Here is a 16,252-nt window from a genome sequence, read left to right as displayed (position 1 = left end):
ATATCTACTTAGTCTCCTAAAACTCTGCAATGAAATAATTGAAAAAAAAAAACACCAAGGCAATCTTATCAACACTTTCATTTACAATATTCATAAATATGGATTCGTTTGCATGATATTAATCGAACCCATCTACATGAGTCGCTTGTACAGAGTTTTTTTTCTTGTTCGAAAACAACAAAAGCTCTTATGGCTTTTGTATTAAACGATGTTTGCTATGATGTGGAACAATTATTTTGAATAAAAAAACCCTCTGTAATAACAGAGATACAGTAAAAATGCATCAAATTTACTAAAAACAAGAGCTGTCACTAATGGTGACAAATGCCCCCGCAGCGCCTTCATCTTAGTTCTGGTGACTTTGACCTTTGACGTGGTGACCCCAAAGTTAATAGGAGTCGTGTACACAATAATTACTATTAGTATGTGAAGTTTGAAGGTCCTGGGTGCAGTGGTTCGCGAGTAAAGTGCTTTCATGTAAAAAGTTAACGTTGGCCCCTGTGACCTTGCCCTTTGATCTGGTGACCCCAAAGTCAGTAGGAGTCGTATACTCAATGAGTACTATCAGCATGTGAAGTTTGAAGGTCCTGGGTGCAGTGGTTCGCGAGTAAAGTGCCTTCATGCAAAAAGTTAAGGTTGGCCGCTGTGACCTTGACCTTTGACCTGGTAACCCCAAAGTCAGTAGGGTCGTGTACTCAATGAGTACTATCAGCACATGAAGTTTGAAGGTCCTGGGTGCAGTGATTCGCGAGTAAAGTGTCTTCATGCAAAAAGTTAAGGTTGGCCCCTGTGACCTTGACCTATGACCTGGTGACTCCAAAGTCAGTAGGGTTCGTGTACTCAATGAGTACTATCAGCATGTGAAGTTTGAAGGTCCTGGGTGCAGTGGTTCGCGAGTAAAATGCCTTCATGCAAAAAGTTAACGTTGTGGCTAACGAACGGACAGTTGAAAACTAATATGCCTCCCTTCGGGGGCATAAAAAGTAAAAAATGGGGATATGCTTCTAACTAAAGTAGTGTCAGCCATTGGCTAGCTGAGAACGAGCTAACCTAATGCGATTATTATAAACCTACTATGGACATCGAAGTCAATAAAGCTAGAAAACAGATTGGTTCAAAGTCTCATATCAACTATGCTTTGTATTGTTTTCGGACTGCATACTATTCGTCTTAAAACAAAACGGGAACAACGCATACGAAAGAAAAAAAGCTCTTAACCAGGATTCCAGCTACAGATATGGGCATAAACTATAATATATAACATTTACCTTGTCTTTGAAGCAAATGATATTATTGTTAAAAAGTATGCCATAGCCACTGATCTTCAGTCTCAGTTATGTTGAAAAGTTAACGCTGAATAGCTTTTTAAAAAGACTAACATTGTTACCGTAAAATGCTGAGCCGTAACGAGTGATCAGCACCAGTCAGGTTGATAAATTTGAAATCTGACGAATATCTAAACAACAGACTTTCACCGGAAACGCGTTTCTGACTGTCAGCGTTGCATCCGCCATTGCCAATCATCTAGCCACTCAGTGTCACCGTGTTGGGGCCAATAGATTTTCACCGGAAACGTATTTCTGACTGTCACCACAGCATCCGCCATTTGCCAATCATCTAGCCTCTCAGTGTCGCAGTGTTAGGGCCAAAGATGTAACCTAATTTATTATAGTCAGGGTTTCATCAGAAAACACTTCTATCGATTCCCTGTTTCTCTAGTTAGTGCCACGAGACTAGCTGTAATATTTACTCTCAAACTTGTAAAACAATGCAATGAAACTTAGTTCATTCTTATTACCGAGTTGTTTCCAAGTATAGTATGCAGGATCGAAAACAAAACTTTATAAACAATCAATTTAAACGCTATGTAAAACATCACTGTCTAAGAATTTGAAATATGCTTGTAATCTTGAAAAAAAATGCCTGGAGGGACATCAACATTAAAGATGAAAGGTCACATTATGACCTAACAACAATACACTTTATCTTTTTAAAAGCAATCTGATGACCTGTGAAGGAAAATTTCATCATTATGAACTTTCAAACAAATAATAGGTTAGAAACATGATTTGCATTAAGTAGATCTTTAAACGTGTTCAAGAAATAAAGAATAAATCTCATATTCAGGCCTGTTCTTATTTTCAACATAGCCTTAAAAAGTATGTTAATTCAGTACCAATATGGCCAATTTTGCACATCGCTGTGTGAGTGGACTCATTATCTTCATACCAAGGATCCCATTGACTCACTGTGGAAAAGTTGACAAAACATGACGAATATGTCCTACATAAGTTATATATTTACTTCATTGATCATTCTCACATACCAATGTTTACCACGGATGAAAGGGAATATCTATTGATATAATGTAAACATGTAAAATAGTTTTTTATTATTCTGAGGACGTGAAAATGCCTTTTTATGTTCTTTTTTTTTACTATCCTTGAATCTGTATAGCATGTTGCTGTACAGTGTCTTACCTAAAAATGTTTCTTTTGTAATTAGCACGAAGATCTTCGTCGGCTCAGAATGATATTCACAAAACGAATGTGAATATTTTATTAGCAACACCCTTAAGCAAATAAAGTGGTTTTAGGAAAATACCGAATGAGCCGAATTCCAAGTGTGGTGTACGATATCCGTAATAACATCCATTATGATAATCCTTATCCGTAATAGCAGTAAATATGTATTAAGCTAACCGCAATATCGTTGTACATTGTCGTGTGTCGCGTTGAATGTCGTGTGTCGCGTTCTTAGTGCGACACACGACAACTCAACGCGACACACGACACGACACACAACATTCAACACGACACACAACACGACACTCGACAATGAACAACGGCACTCAACAATGAACAACGGCACTCAACTTTTACTGCAATATTTTTTGCCAAAACCTAGCGCGGCAATGAGACATTCAAATGTTAAGATGTCGTGTGTCGTTGTACATTGTCGTCCGTCGCGTTGCAATTTTGTGCATCGTGTCGTGTGTCGCGTTGATTATCGTGTGTCGCCCTTGGCATTCAATGTGGCACTAACCGGATTCCGTAGTTTACTACCATCTGCACAATATTTTTGGTTATTTATAAGAAAAAAACATCTTGCAAAATTCAAATGTCAATACGTTTGTACTACTAGTCGCTTTCAGAGTACTCGCTTTCTCTTGATTTTGAGAGATTTTTATTTCGCCTAAAATGTGGGAGTCAGTTCCTTTCGAATCACAGAGTCAACATTATACTGGTGGAGAACCAGGCGCTCCTCCGGGCATTATTTCAGGCATGAGCCATCGAACAGTCGTATAACCACTGACCTTCCGTAAAGTAATGGATGGCTCCCCAAAGTGATAGAATTCTAAAACCCAAGAGAGATTCTACATAACTGTTCCTATACATATATAATACCGCGGTACATATACAACTTAGAAATATATATCTTCAATTTCATCAATAACATGGTATGGAATTTGTCATATTTTAAAATATGCAGAAAAGTCTTTTGTCTCTTTTGTCTCAGTGGCACTTCAGGTGTACTAAAGCCTTAACTAAGATTAATCTTACACTATCTCTCGTCTCGTGGTTTAGGGTCACAGAGAGGAGAGGTCTAAATAATCTGTGGTTTCCCCAACATTTATGTCCTTGACGTGTCCAAATATCGTACGTGTATGATGAAAGGTAAATCAAGAACTTTGTCTGTTGAACATTTGGTTAAAAAGCACCTTTTAAGTGTGTTCTGCGTGCGTACACATGTACGTTTTTTGTTTGTTTGCGTGTGTGTTAGGTCTTTACAAAAATGCATTGTAATTATAAATTTTTGGAATGCAATTGAAAACAAGGACTAAAGTATCGGTTTCATGTCGATAAATGACTCAGTAATGTAACTGTTAAAATGAAATTCCCGAGGTTGTGACTTTACTGAGCACCTAGCCTGGCTCCCTGGCTGCATGATCATTTTATATAAATACTGGAAACATTTTATAAGAAAATTTTAAGCCTCTAAAATAGCACAATTTTATCTGATGGCTGAACCACCATATATGTTGGAGCCAGGGGCAATAAAAATTGTCAATGTAAAAACAACCTTCTGGAGTTACGTCCCTCTTAATGAAGAAAACTGATACATATAAAAATAAGAACAAACATAGGGACGGCAGCCAGTCTACTGAGCACTGAAATTGATTTCTTTTAGTTAGCTATGTTTGATATTCTTTATTACGCTTTTTGTGATATTGATTTGCCAAATTGCCCGTTAAGTACTTTTAATGTTTTTCACAAATTCGATCAAAGATGCAGTCCTTTATGTCAATACTTTGTCTTAAATAAGCATATTAAAATGTTGAGGTGTCACGATTAGAATAAGACTATGTAACAGCTTAGCTGTCGAAGTCATTTTTTAAGTCACGGTTTAAGGACGAGCTTTTGCTTTCGATATATGTCGGCTTTAGGTCATCTGGTACAAAAACACTAACAAAGTGAAAGAGAAACTAAATATATTTTTTTCTTTATATCTTCCAATGTCATTCCATCACGTGAATATCTGGTGAGCAAATGTGGACCTTTCCAACGATCTATCTGTTTAAAAAATAATCACAGGACTTACATATATACAACTGAATTTACAATCAAAATAATGTAAAGGATCTAAAAACAAGCTTTCATCGAAAACTTATACTAATTCATTTCCTTGACAGTAAAACATGTTATAAGGATAGGGTGTAACAAAACTATGGTTTGTGTCTAGCTATTTGTTAGAAAATAGCTTTTCGGCCTTCATACATAAATTTAAGATGTATAAACCTATTGAAGTATGACAAACACCTAACTTGTTCTCCGTGAATACTAGAAACTGACCGCCTCGTTAGCCTAGTGGTAGCGCGTCCGCTTAGAGAGCGGGAGGTAGTGGGTTCGATCCCTGGCCGCGTCATAATGGTACTGGTAGCTTCCTCGCTTGGCGCTCAGCATTAAGAGGATAGTGCTAGGACTGATCAGCCCGGTGTCGGTATAATATGACTAGGTGGGATATCATGCCACGTGTCTACGGCGTTATATTCACTCTTTTTTGCAGCAGACACCGTCGTTTATATGAAAAATTGTTGAAAAAGAAGTTAAACCTAAACACACACACACATACTAGAAACTGCCCGACAACGTCTTCTCATGAACCTCTTGGTGGATCTATATCAAACTTGCGCACTATTGTATCGCTCTAAATCCTCTCTCATTTATTTTACAAATAATTTATTTTGCCCTTTTTAAGCGTTCGGGATATCAAATAAGAAATATTTTTAAACGATTTCTTCCTGTAACGCTATTTCAGTTCCTTCCTGTTTGATTAATGCTGGTTTCGTTATTTCTGGAGGTTCGTATTTTTCCAGCACCTTTTCAAACAGGTACGTTCTCTTGTTAATCGCGTACTTCCATGCCTCCTCAATACCGTAGTCATCCATCAATTCCAGATCGGATGCTGTTTTCTTAATGGACCTATAAACAGGATCTTCTTTAAGAGCACGACACCATAGTATAGTTTTAGCAAAGGTTTTCGCCATCGTCTTCCTATATATTTGTCTCTCATATTACGGAATACGAAATTCCTAGCGATATTTAAGATGACACCCTCCGCCTCAATGTAGCTTTGCACTCTTACACTGTATTCCGGTTGCCACATTTTAAACGTTGCCTCTATAATGTTAATTTATGGATCCTCTGTTTCCTCTCTGTGGTCATTTCTGTCCGTTGATTCTTTATCGCTCTTGTCTTCCGATACGTTCATTTCTTCTGTAGTGTCTTATTCGCCGCTTTCGTAGTCGTGCTTCATTTTCTTATAACCTAACATGTTATCTCGTCCACTGACTTTTTTCCCGCAAACGTTGCATGTGATCATGTCGGCATCTAGCTAGAAAATGAGACACTTCTCAATATGCCACAATATATAGAGGAACACCTCTTGCCCAAGAGGGCAAGTCTCCTAAACCGACATAACACGTGGTAACGATGGAAAAGCCCGCGTTTTAAGATTCTGGTTTCATCACGTTCACTCGCGGCGGTGCCAAGGGAGATAACACCACCCAAGTAGTACATGATTCTTTTAAAATCATTTTTGGTGGCTGCTGCCACCAGTGTCAAAAGGAATACTAAGTTTGAGAAATATTGTCAGTTCTTTAGACCATCCTAACAACCAAAAATAGTTCCAGGCTTTCCAGGGAAACAATTATCTACACAACGTGCAGAATATGCAATGATACAAGGTATGCCTTAATACCATTTTTTTATGTAAATTCGGCGACTAAAATCAACATAAAGTGAAGTCAACGTTTTAATTAAAACAACCGCGTGTATGAATACAAATATGCAAATTTATGGTCACGCGAATAAACGATGACCTCATGTCACCTGAACTGGAACGATGATATTTAGCTATTGCATAATTTAGCTATTGCATAGTACTGTCATAGAGGTCACGTAGCTTATAACGTAGAAAAGGTGGAAACTTAGCCTGGGAATCCAGAATGACAATTCAAGTTCTGATCTGGGGAAACCTGTTTCCTAACCGCAGTAAGACTGTATATGATAACGAACGATGACTTCTGACAGCAATAATCCATGGCTAAAAATAGAAACGGAATTTCAACGGAAAAGACACATCACGAAGGCACAATGGAAGGTTTCCGAACATTTCCGGTCCATAGACAATACCAGTTTGTACCTCCCATAGCTTTTCCAGCAAGTTGTAACAATTTTCAAATATGTCAGAATAAACTTAAATGTTCGTCATAGCTATCAAATTGTAAGATATTATATTAATGCAACCCTAGTGATCTACGAACGTTGCCGAATTTTCGACAGCATTGTCTCGTACGCGAAAATATGACCACATGTTAATTAGGCTATTAATTTTTATAGAAAATCGATAATCAGCAGTGACATGGATTTCCTCAGGCGTTGATACTGCCAATTAACACTAATTAGCGCAAATTTAGTGAGATCTTTTATGCATAGATACACATGTATTACACAAATTTGTCGCTTAGAGTGCTGGTAGAGCTCTTGGGCTACCTATTGCCAAAGCTAAATCTATAGGAGGCATGCCTTACAATGTTTTCCGTAAATTATATGATAGTACTGTCTGGCCAGTTGTTTCCTATGCAGCATCAATTTGGGGTGTTAAATCATACTCGTGTATAAATGCGGTGCAGAACCGAGCAATCAGTATACTCCAACAGCAGCTCGATCTCTACGGCGAGACTGGTTTTCAGTTTCTCAACAATGGCACAGATATAGTGTTATGGATAAAAGCCGTCTAAACTATAGAATCTTTAGTAAATGTTTAAGTAAAAGTGGTAATAGGTGTATAAATTGGCAGTTTATCTTTAAACAGTATATTGCCTCTTTAGAACTTAATGATCTGTTGACAAATGTAAGTTACATGTCAGCTAAAGTTTTTGTAAAACTATTGAAGAAAAGTCCATGAATAATTATGTTAACACATGGAGAAATTCTGTCAATAATGTAGCTGGTCCGAGTAGAAATGATAGCAATAAGTTGAGGTCATATAGATTATTCAAACAAGAGTATGAAACTGAGTTTTATATCTCCACAAATAGTATTCCAGCCAAACATAAGTCATCTTTTGCCAAATTTAGGTGTGGTGTAGCACCAATTAGGTTAGAAACTGGAAGGTACGAAAACTTACCAGTTAACTCTAGGGTGTGCCCAATATGTAATGAATGTGTTGAAACAGAAAAAAACATGTGCTCCTTGTATGCCCAGCATATGAATCTATAAGAAATACCTTGTTTCAAAAAGCATGTAATATTTGTCCAGAGTTTCACTCTTTCAATGATGATTAAAAACTTGTATTTGTTCTATCTAATAATAACATTGTTAAAGAAAGTGCCAAAACCTGTTTCTCAATATTAAAACATAGGTCTGATCTTTTGTATTCCTAATGTTGTGTATTTATCTGTGGATTTGAAGTTCTAAGCTTACATGAACCCACAATGAATATAGGTTAACACTAGGGGCTATACATAAATTTATGTCTGTCAGCTCACCTTTTTAAGTAACTACTGTTTTATTATAGAGTGCATTTTATGTACAAATTTTGTGCCTTATATAAAATTGAATTTGTTTTATCAATGCTAAAAATTCTTTTGCTAATCGAACCAGTGATGATCATCTTAAAACCATTTTCTATCCTATGCATTTGCAATTCTTTTCCTTATTCAGTGTCTTACAGAATTGTTTCCTTTTTATGGCAGGTTTTAATTAAGATTAGCAAGGAAAATTTTGGCTTTTAGATTGTACAGTGGTTGATTAAATTACTGATATTCTATGATGTTCTTGTAGACTACAAAGTCTCTTATAACTCTATGTAGAGTGGCAATGTGCTTTCTCTTTAAACTAGTTTTTATCTGTGATATTTGTAAATTTGCGTGTATTGTATTGACACATTGAAGAGTCTATAATAAAATAAAATGTATTAGGTATAATTTCGTCTGACAAAACTCGAATTATCAACTTGCACACCCACAGCTCGCTTTGACTAAGTGGTACTACTGTCTCACAATTTTATCAACTTGTAAGCTCGTGAAAATGGGCCGTATATGAACCTGCAGCGATGATATTAATACTTGCCTTTTTGAAACGGCAATCTGTAGTAAGTCGTCGGATAACAGATTTGATCAACTTAAAAATTAAGATCTTGAGATCTAACTAAATTTTAAACTTAATCTCCCGTGAAAAATTGGCGATGATAAACAAAAACCTGTTTCGTCTCAAATTATTCACAAATAACTGATTTTTGTTAGATGAAAACCTGTATTATTTAACGGTTACACTTTTCGTCTCAAATTTTCTCAAAATTAAGAAAAATCTCAATAGATATTTAAGTTTCTTGACAGTGGTGTTAGATATTGGATTTCGTTCCGTGTAAACCTCTTTGAATTCATTAAAGTGTTTTTAAATTTTAACAGTTCAATGATTTTTTCCTCAAAATATGAACATTTCAATTTCTTTCAGCCTATAAACATGAGAACTAAAAATTCCTGCCTCCATTACGTTTTCTCATTAATAGAAATATTGAAACATTTAAATTGTTTTAAGACAGATTCTGCTCACTCCAGCTAAATTCATTTGAGTCGCACCATGAGAAAACCAACATAGTGCGTTTGCGACCAGCATGGATCCAGACCAGCCTGCGCATCCGCGCAGTCTGGTCAGGATCCATGCTATTCGCTAACGGTTTCTCTAATTGCAATAGGCTTTGAAAGCGAACAGCATGGATCCTGACCAGACTGCGCGGATGCACAGGCTGGTCTGGATCCATGCTGGTCGCAAACGCACTATATTGGTTTTCTCATGGTGCGGCTCAAATTTTCTAGAAGAATAGATCTGGGTTGATACAAATATATGTATCAAAATTAAAACGGTTTTGTTTCGCCAGTTACATATTTTTTTATTTTTTTTCTCGGTCTGACTAAAGTTGTAAGTTTGTCTGACTGAATGTCCAGCATTTTTGCGAAGCCTGCTGTTATGTATAGCGGGCTTTTGAGTATAAGAGATGGAGTGATAATTAATGCACCTCTAAAATACACTGGCTGCAGAACTGACATTCTGAGGTACATTTATGGTGCATGTTTGTGGTGTTTTCTTTCACAAAAATCTCATGAAAACCACAGTTATCTGATAAGGACTAAATCAGTGTGGATATAAATTAATGACAGGCACTGTCCAAAGGCTTTAGAAAGAAATCTTAAAAGCTGAATGATTTGGAAAAAAAGCTTATATTATTTATTTATAGTAAAAACACTGTCGATGTAATTTATGTTGTAGTTTTCGTCACAAATAATCAAAAAGGACCAAAACTATTCGTTAAAGACTGAATCAGTGTGTATGTAAACAAATGACTGGCAGTGAAAAAGGATTAATTTTGAAACAAAACTTGAATATTTTGCAAAAAAAGTTCTGGTTTATATTAAGAATTCCTCAGATGTCACTTTCTTTCCAATATTTTACACATTAATTAGCAACCACCATCAGCGCTTTGAGCACTTTGATTATGTTCCCTTTAACGTTTACGCAAAGTAGTTTATCTTGCCTCCTACAAGTTTCTTGCATTTCTATTGGTCAATAGACGTCACGTGGAGACAGGATATATTCCATATCCTGCTAGTACATTTCAGATACGAATTTTGATTTTAAAAAATGGCTGCCGCTTTGTTAATTTACAAAATGTTAGATTATTGCATGTAAGTAAAGGGTAGTCGGCAAGATAAAATCGTTACACTGCTTGTCGGTGACAGGATACGGGATATACGCTGTCGAGGAAATCCATATCAGGCGAGAGCGAATAATCGATACGTAGCAAATATATTACATATGAAAGATTTTAAATATGAATGTATAGAGATAAATCCTTTAGCAAACTGAATAAAATAAACAAAATATAGTATGATTTGAAAGTTTAACGTGTTTATATTTAGTTTTTACGTATACTTCTTTATGCTCAGTTAATATTTAAATCTCAACTACTGTCACGAACCACTAAGGCTTCTGGCAAGCGAAGTAAGGCACCTTGGTTTTAACTTTTGTGTCTGGTCTGGCAGATGTGGACCTTGATTAAGTTCAAATACTAAATTGATGATACTATGCCAGCCATTTATCTTCTGAACTATGTGAAAGAGTCGCCTTTGAAACAAATATTAATTAGGCGTTTGTGACAATTTTATTTTTGTATAACGAACCCCAAAAGTCCCAAAACTATACAGAAGTATTGGTTGGCAAATAGTGATTAAGTTATGACCCTTACATTAGATTTTTGATATTGTGACACAAACTGGTTGGTAAAAGCTGTACAGTAACCATATTTAACACACCATGTAAATGGCAATGCTTTTGTTTTGTGAAAAGACGTCAAAGTGGGGATATCTGTAACCTACCGGCAGAGTTGTAGTTTTGTATTTATTTGTATTTTATTTTCGCATTTACAGGGAAGCCATTTACAGGGAAGGTAAAGGCTTCCCTGTAAATGCAAAACCAAAAACACCCTTGAGACGATGTCGTGACACACTGAGCATGACCCCGAGTTTTAAACAGCAAATGCCGATAGCCAAGCTCCGCATTCTAGCTCGGCATTCATTCATTCCAGCTCTGTATTATTTTTGTTCAGCTACCTATAATCAGATACCAATTGCCGAGCTTGGTACTGCATCTCAGCAATTGTTTTTCACTATATTATAGATGTGAATGTCGAGCCAATTTCACGCACATTATTGAACGTATAGTGCGGATCCGGACTATTCTGTATTTCAAGTTGCTTTTCAGAAATTAAATGAATTAGAAACTACGTGGTCTATGTTGCAACTACGTGGTCAATGTTGCATACAGAGACCGAGGAGCTTTATGCGGAACAGAGCTTCATGTGTTCCATGTATAGCTCCAATTTTAGTAAGGCAGCTATATACGGAAAATATAGCTCTGCATGAGATATACATTTGTATATATGTGCTCCGAATACAGCTACCAGAGGAGCTATATTCGAAGGGAGCCATATAGGGTGTGGCAACACTCCTCCGTCTTGAAAGTTATGAAAATCATGCTGTTGATGTCCTTACTGTGGAAAAAGAAGTTCATGTATTAACTTATTGCTCTGCTTACCAACATAGGTTGATATTAATACGTCATCTGAAGTTTAACACGAAACAACGGGTCATTTTCATAAAATACTTCAAAGTATTTGAAATTAAGGCACGTTTTTGAAAGTGATTAAAAAGCTGCATTAAGGAGAGCTCTAATATAGACTTGATCTTAAAGATATTTTAACAAACGATAAGAAGTATGATAAACGATAGCCACTGATCTGATATTTTTATAACGAATATTGTGTCATTTTGTGACTCACTCGTATACTGTGTATGTTATGCACAATATGCATTTCTTCATAATGAAATTGTTGCTACTTATAATGCAACGTTTTTAAGAATGAATCAAAACTTCAGCCTAAAAGAGGAGTGTGAGTGTGTATTTGTTAGCTCAAAATTTCATTGCAAGTACAAACAAATTATCGTGTAATCACTACATACCTCCACCAATTTCCTAGTTGAAACGATGATTAGGGAGTGTCCTTCCGCTAATGGTTAAATTTGTGAACAAGTCAGTATTTTCCGGGATCTATACATAGAAAATGTTAAAATGGCACACCCGTATAAAGTTGTCCAGTATAAAACTTTTAAGTTTTACATGTTTTCTGCCAATTAAGTGTGACAGAAACCTTCTCGAAATAATGGCATAAAAGTAATGGTGTTCAAACTTTTCATGTTATTTATTTCTCTTCTTGCATGGTCATAATTCAATCAAATTTCAAAGGTTGCTCACTTACATTGTGCTTTGCTGCATAATATTAATCATCAGCCAATCAATTTTCTCGTGGTCTTCGTTAGAGGAGAGCATTCATTAATGTTAAAAGAGCATGGAGTTCTTTTCTCACAGTAAGCTAAGAAAGATCCTGTTTGAAATGACTCGTTGACGAGCACGCTCCTTTGCTTAACAAAACAATAGTGCTTTGACCGACAGGCCCATGGTATAATTAAGAACTACACGAAGCCAAACATTTGAAACGAAAACTTGAACGCAGATCTAACAGTAGATCATGGGATATACAAAAATCATTGTGCTTCTGTGAATGAATTGTTGAAACAAACACGTGGTAACTTCTATTCTGAAAAGATAAGAGTCCTGCAGATGCGATCAGAAGGCTATTCAAAGTGACAAAGAAACTTCTTGGTAGAAACGAGGAGGCTGTCCTGTCAACATCTTCCTCTTCCAAAGAATAGCACAAACTTTCAGCGACTTCTTCATCGATAAAATTGATGGAAGAAGAAATAAAATTAGGCCAGAAACAGCATTACAAACCGGTGCGGTTACCACGGAGGAAATTCCGAACACGCAAATAGGTAAATTTGTTGAATTTACTCCAGTCTCACAGAATGAAGTGAAAAAAAATCAAAATCTGTAAGTAAATCGTGTGAGCTTGATCCTATTCCGACATGGCTTTTGAAAGAATGATTAGAAGAACTGCTACCATCTCTCACGAAAATAATCAATGATTCCTTAGAGAAATCATATGTACCGAAGTCCTTCAAAAGTTCCTTGATCAGACCACTCATCAAAAAGTCAGATCTAGATGCAAATGTTCTGAAGAACTATAGACCTGTTTCTAATTTACCGTACGTGTCTAAAATACTTGAAAAGGTAGTCGATGCTCGTTTGGAAAGCCACTTGTCTTTGAACAATCCCCACGAAGAACACCAGTCTGCATACAGAAAATTTCACTCCACAGATACTGCATTACTGAAAGTTCAAAATGACATTCTCAACTCCCTTGACCAAAATGATGTGAAATGATGTGACAATGTTAGTGATGCTTGACCTATTAGCTGCTTTCGATACCATCGTCCATAAAACACTATTGCACCGCATCCACGACCACTTTGGTATCGCAGGGAAACCACTCGAATGGATAACTTCGTATCTGAGTGATCGCTACCAAACTGTGACCATAGATAGTGAATTGTCAAAACCAGACCAAACTTTTTCACAATGTACACTAAACCAGTTGGTACAAGATGCAAGAAACATGGACTAAATCACCATTTTTACGCCGACGATGTGTAATGTGTAAGGAATCTTGGTGCTTTTCTAGACTCCAAAATGAGCATGGAAAAACATTAACTCAGTTTGTAGATCTGGATACGGACAGTTACGTCAAAAAGGCCACATCTACAGATGCTACAAAATCACTAGTAAATTATCTTGTGACGTCACGTCTTGATTATTGCAATGCGCTCTTGTATGGCGTTGCGAAGACCTTTTTTAATAGACTTCAAAATCTTCCGAACACTACAGCTCGCATCATAACGAGAATATCGCTTTATGATCACATTACAGCGGTCTTAAAAACTGCATTGGATACCAGTTACTCACAGAGTGGAATTTAAGATTCTAGTTCACACATACAAAGCATTACATGACCAATCACCGATCTATGTAAAAGACTTGCTAGAACTCTATTTTGAGATCCAAGAACAAAAAGCAGAACTTTGAGGTACGGTGATCGCAATTTTTCATCAGCTGCACCGAAGTTATGGAATGCTCTTCCGACTACCATTAGAGACGCTAAAACGTTGGATGTTTTCAAAAAAATTGAATGAAAATCACCTAATTGTCCCTTGAATAATGACTCAACCGATCGAGGTCACGGCCATTGTTTAAGTCGCCTTAAGCAGTGCCCTTCTTGCAGACTACTTATCTTACTTTGTTTCCATCATGTAATGATGTAATGAAGCTAAGCGATATGTCCTTGGCCAGTTTTTGGAGTCATTTAGTGAGGGTCCGTTTTAATAAAACTTTTAATTTGACACACTGACCACGAATTGAAAGTAGAGATGAACTGCTGTTTTATTGCGTATTTTACTACCTCCAGTTCCTTTTTGTGGATGCATCAGTCTTAACAACCAGATTTTACCTGATTGAACTTATATGAACACCTTTTTTTAAAAGATACAGATGACGTATCTGAAAATCACCCAAACTGTTTAGAAATGATCAGGGATCTGTAACTTTTGCTGAGAGTTATTGGAATCAGTGCTGTTATTTTTTCAGACGCTTTGAGATCATTTGTTCCATTCAATGTATTACTTCCGCTAAAGCCTGTACAATAGGGCATGAGTGATGTTTCAAGTCTTTATCAATTCTAGACGGGTCTGTCATTATTTTTCTGGGTTGCGTCTGTGTTTCTTAAGATTATTCTAATAGATTGTATTTTCCAAATTGGTGCCGCATGTTCTAGTATCTTTGGTCTAGAATCAAGAATATGCTTTAAAGGTGTTTTTTTTTTCTTTTCGGAAAGATATCAGAACCAGTGAAGCCACAATCAGAACACCTTCAGCTTAAGTTAAGAAAGCAAACCAAAACAAGTTGTGATAAAGGAATTTATATTATATAACTTGGATTGAACTTCATCGGAACAGGCCAACTCTTGCTGGCAGGGAATTATCATGGCTACCTGATGTGTTGATCAGAAATTTGGGTAAGAGTAATTTGAAGTGTAACAGTAACTCTGAGCTTGACCTTTGCGCCTGAAAACATAGCCAGTGATAGTCATTACTTTATGGAGTTTCATTTCTGTAATGTCAACAGACAGGCTTAATGCCTTCGTGGTATTTGCCTGATATGTGTATATTTTACTTTGGTGTATAAACATTACTGCTACTTGTCTATTATGTGTGACGAAACTTGAATAAAAACTGCAAGTTTGATCTTCTTGGTCCTTGGAGCAATAAAAAATGGTTAACAGGCTAATATATCGGTCTAAAGTTTTGAAAAAAAGTGTAAAAGGGGAAGCTGTATTGAAAATAAAAATATTTCCAACATTAAATGAAAATAACATGATACCATAAAATTCAACAAAAGTATAGTGTTGAAGCATTTTTAAATAATGTAATAAATAATAAATAATGTTGATTGTTAATTATAGTATTACAGTGCAACAATGAATCACAAGGAAATTGTTAAACTGCCAAAGATCTATTTTTACTTAGAAGTGTCAGCAATGCTCTGTAAATATCGTAACCATGATTTCATTTCTATTCTTGGTAAACCTCAAAATTTAAAATTGAATACAACTACGTGACAAAATTCACTTTGATTATACTTTAACATTTAACCTGCTAAATTTCTAAAATGGACTGGTATCATGATTCAAAGTGGTGTTCACTGAAAATTTACTGACTTAATAGCAAACAGTGCAGACCATGATCAGCCTGCACGGACGTGCACCATAGGCCGCAAAATCACTTGCCACCAGCAGGCTGAAGGTTAAATATAATGACTGAGGTTTTAGTTATGAAATCCATTAAAAGTAGTTTTCAAGAAAAGCAACTTATCAATACACGTAACCACAATCCACAAAGCTGTGTACACGAGTTACTGAATAATACAAGTCCCACTGATATATCTGGTATATGGTCGTTGTATTGTCTGGTCCCTCTGGATCATGGAGTCCATTCAAGACTTTGTGTACATTGTGTAAGGAGTTCTGGGGGCGTGAGGTGTGCTGCATATTTCATTATATCTCAAGATCAGACTCTGTCAAGTTGAGTTTGTTATTATTTTGTTTCGTTGTAATTTGTGCATCCAAAGGACCTATAAATGCAGAATTTATTGACTGCTGGTCACTATATTGCAATCATTTC

This window comes from Mercenaria mercenaria, chromosome 13 (genome assembly GCF_021730395.1).
Source record: "Mercenaria mercenaria strain notata chromosome 13, MADL_Memer_1, whole genome shotgun sequence".
Taxonomy (NCBI): Eukaryota; Metazoa; Mollusca; class Bivalvia; order Venerida; family Veneridae; genus Mercenaria; species Mercenaria mercenaria.
This window is presented reverse-complemented; position numbering follows the sequence as displayed.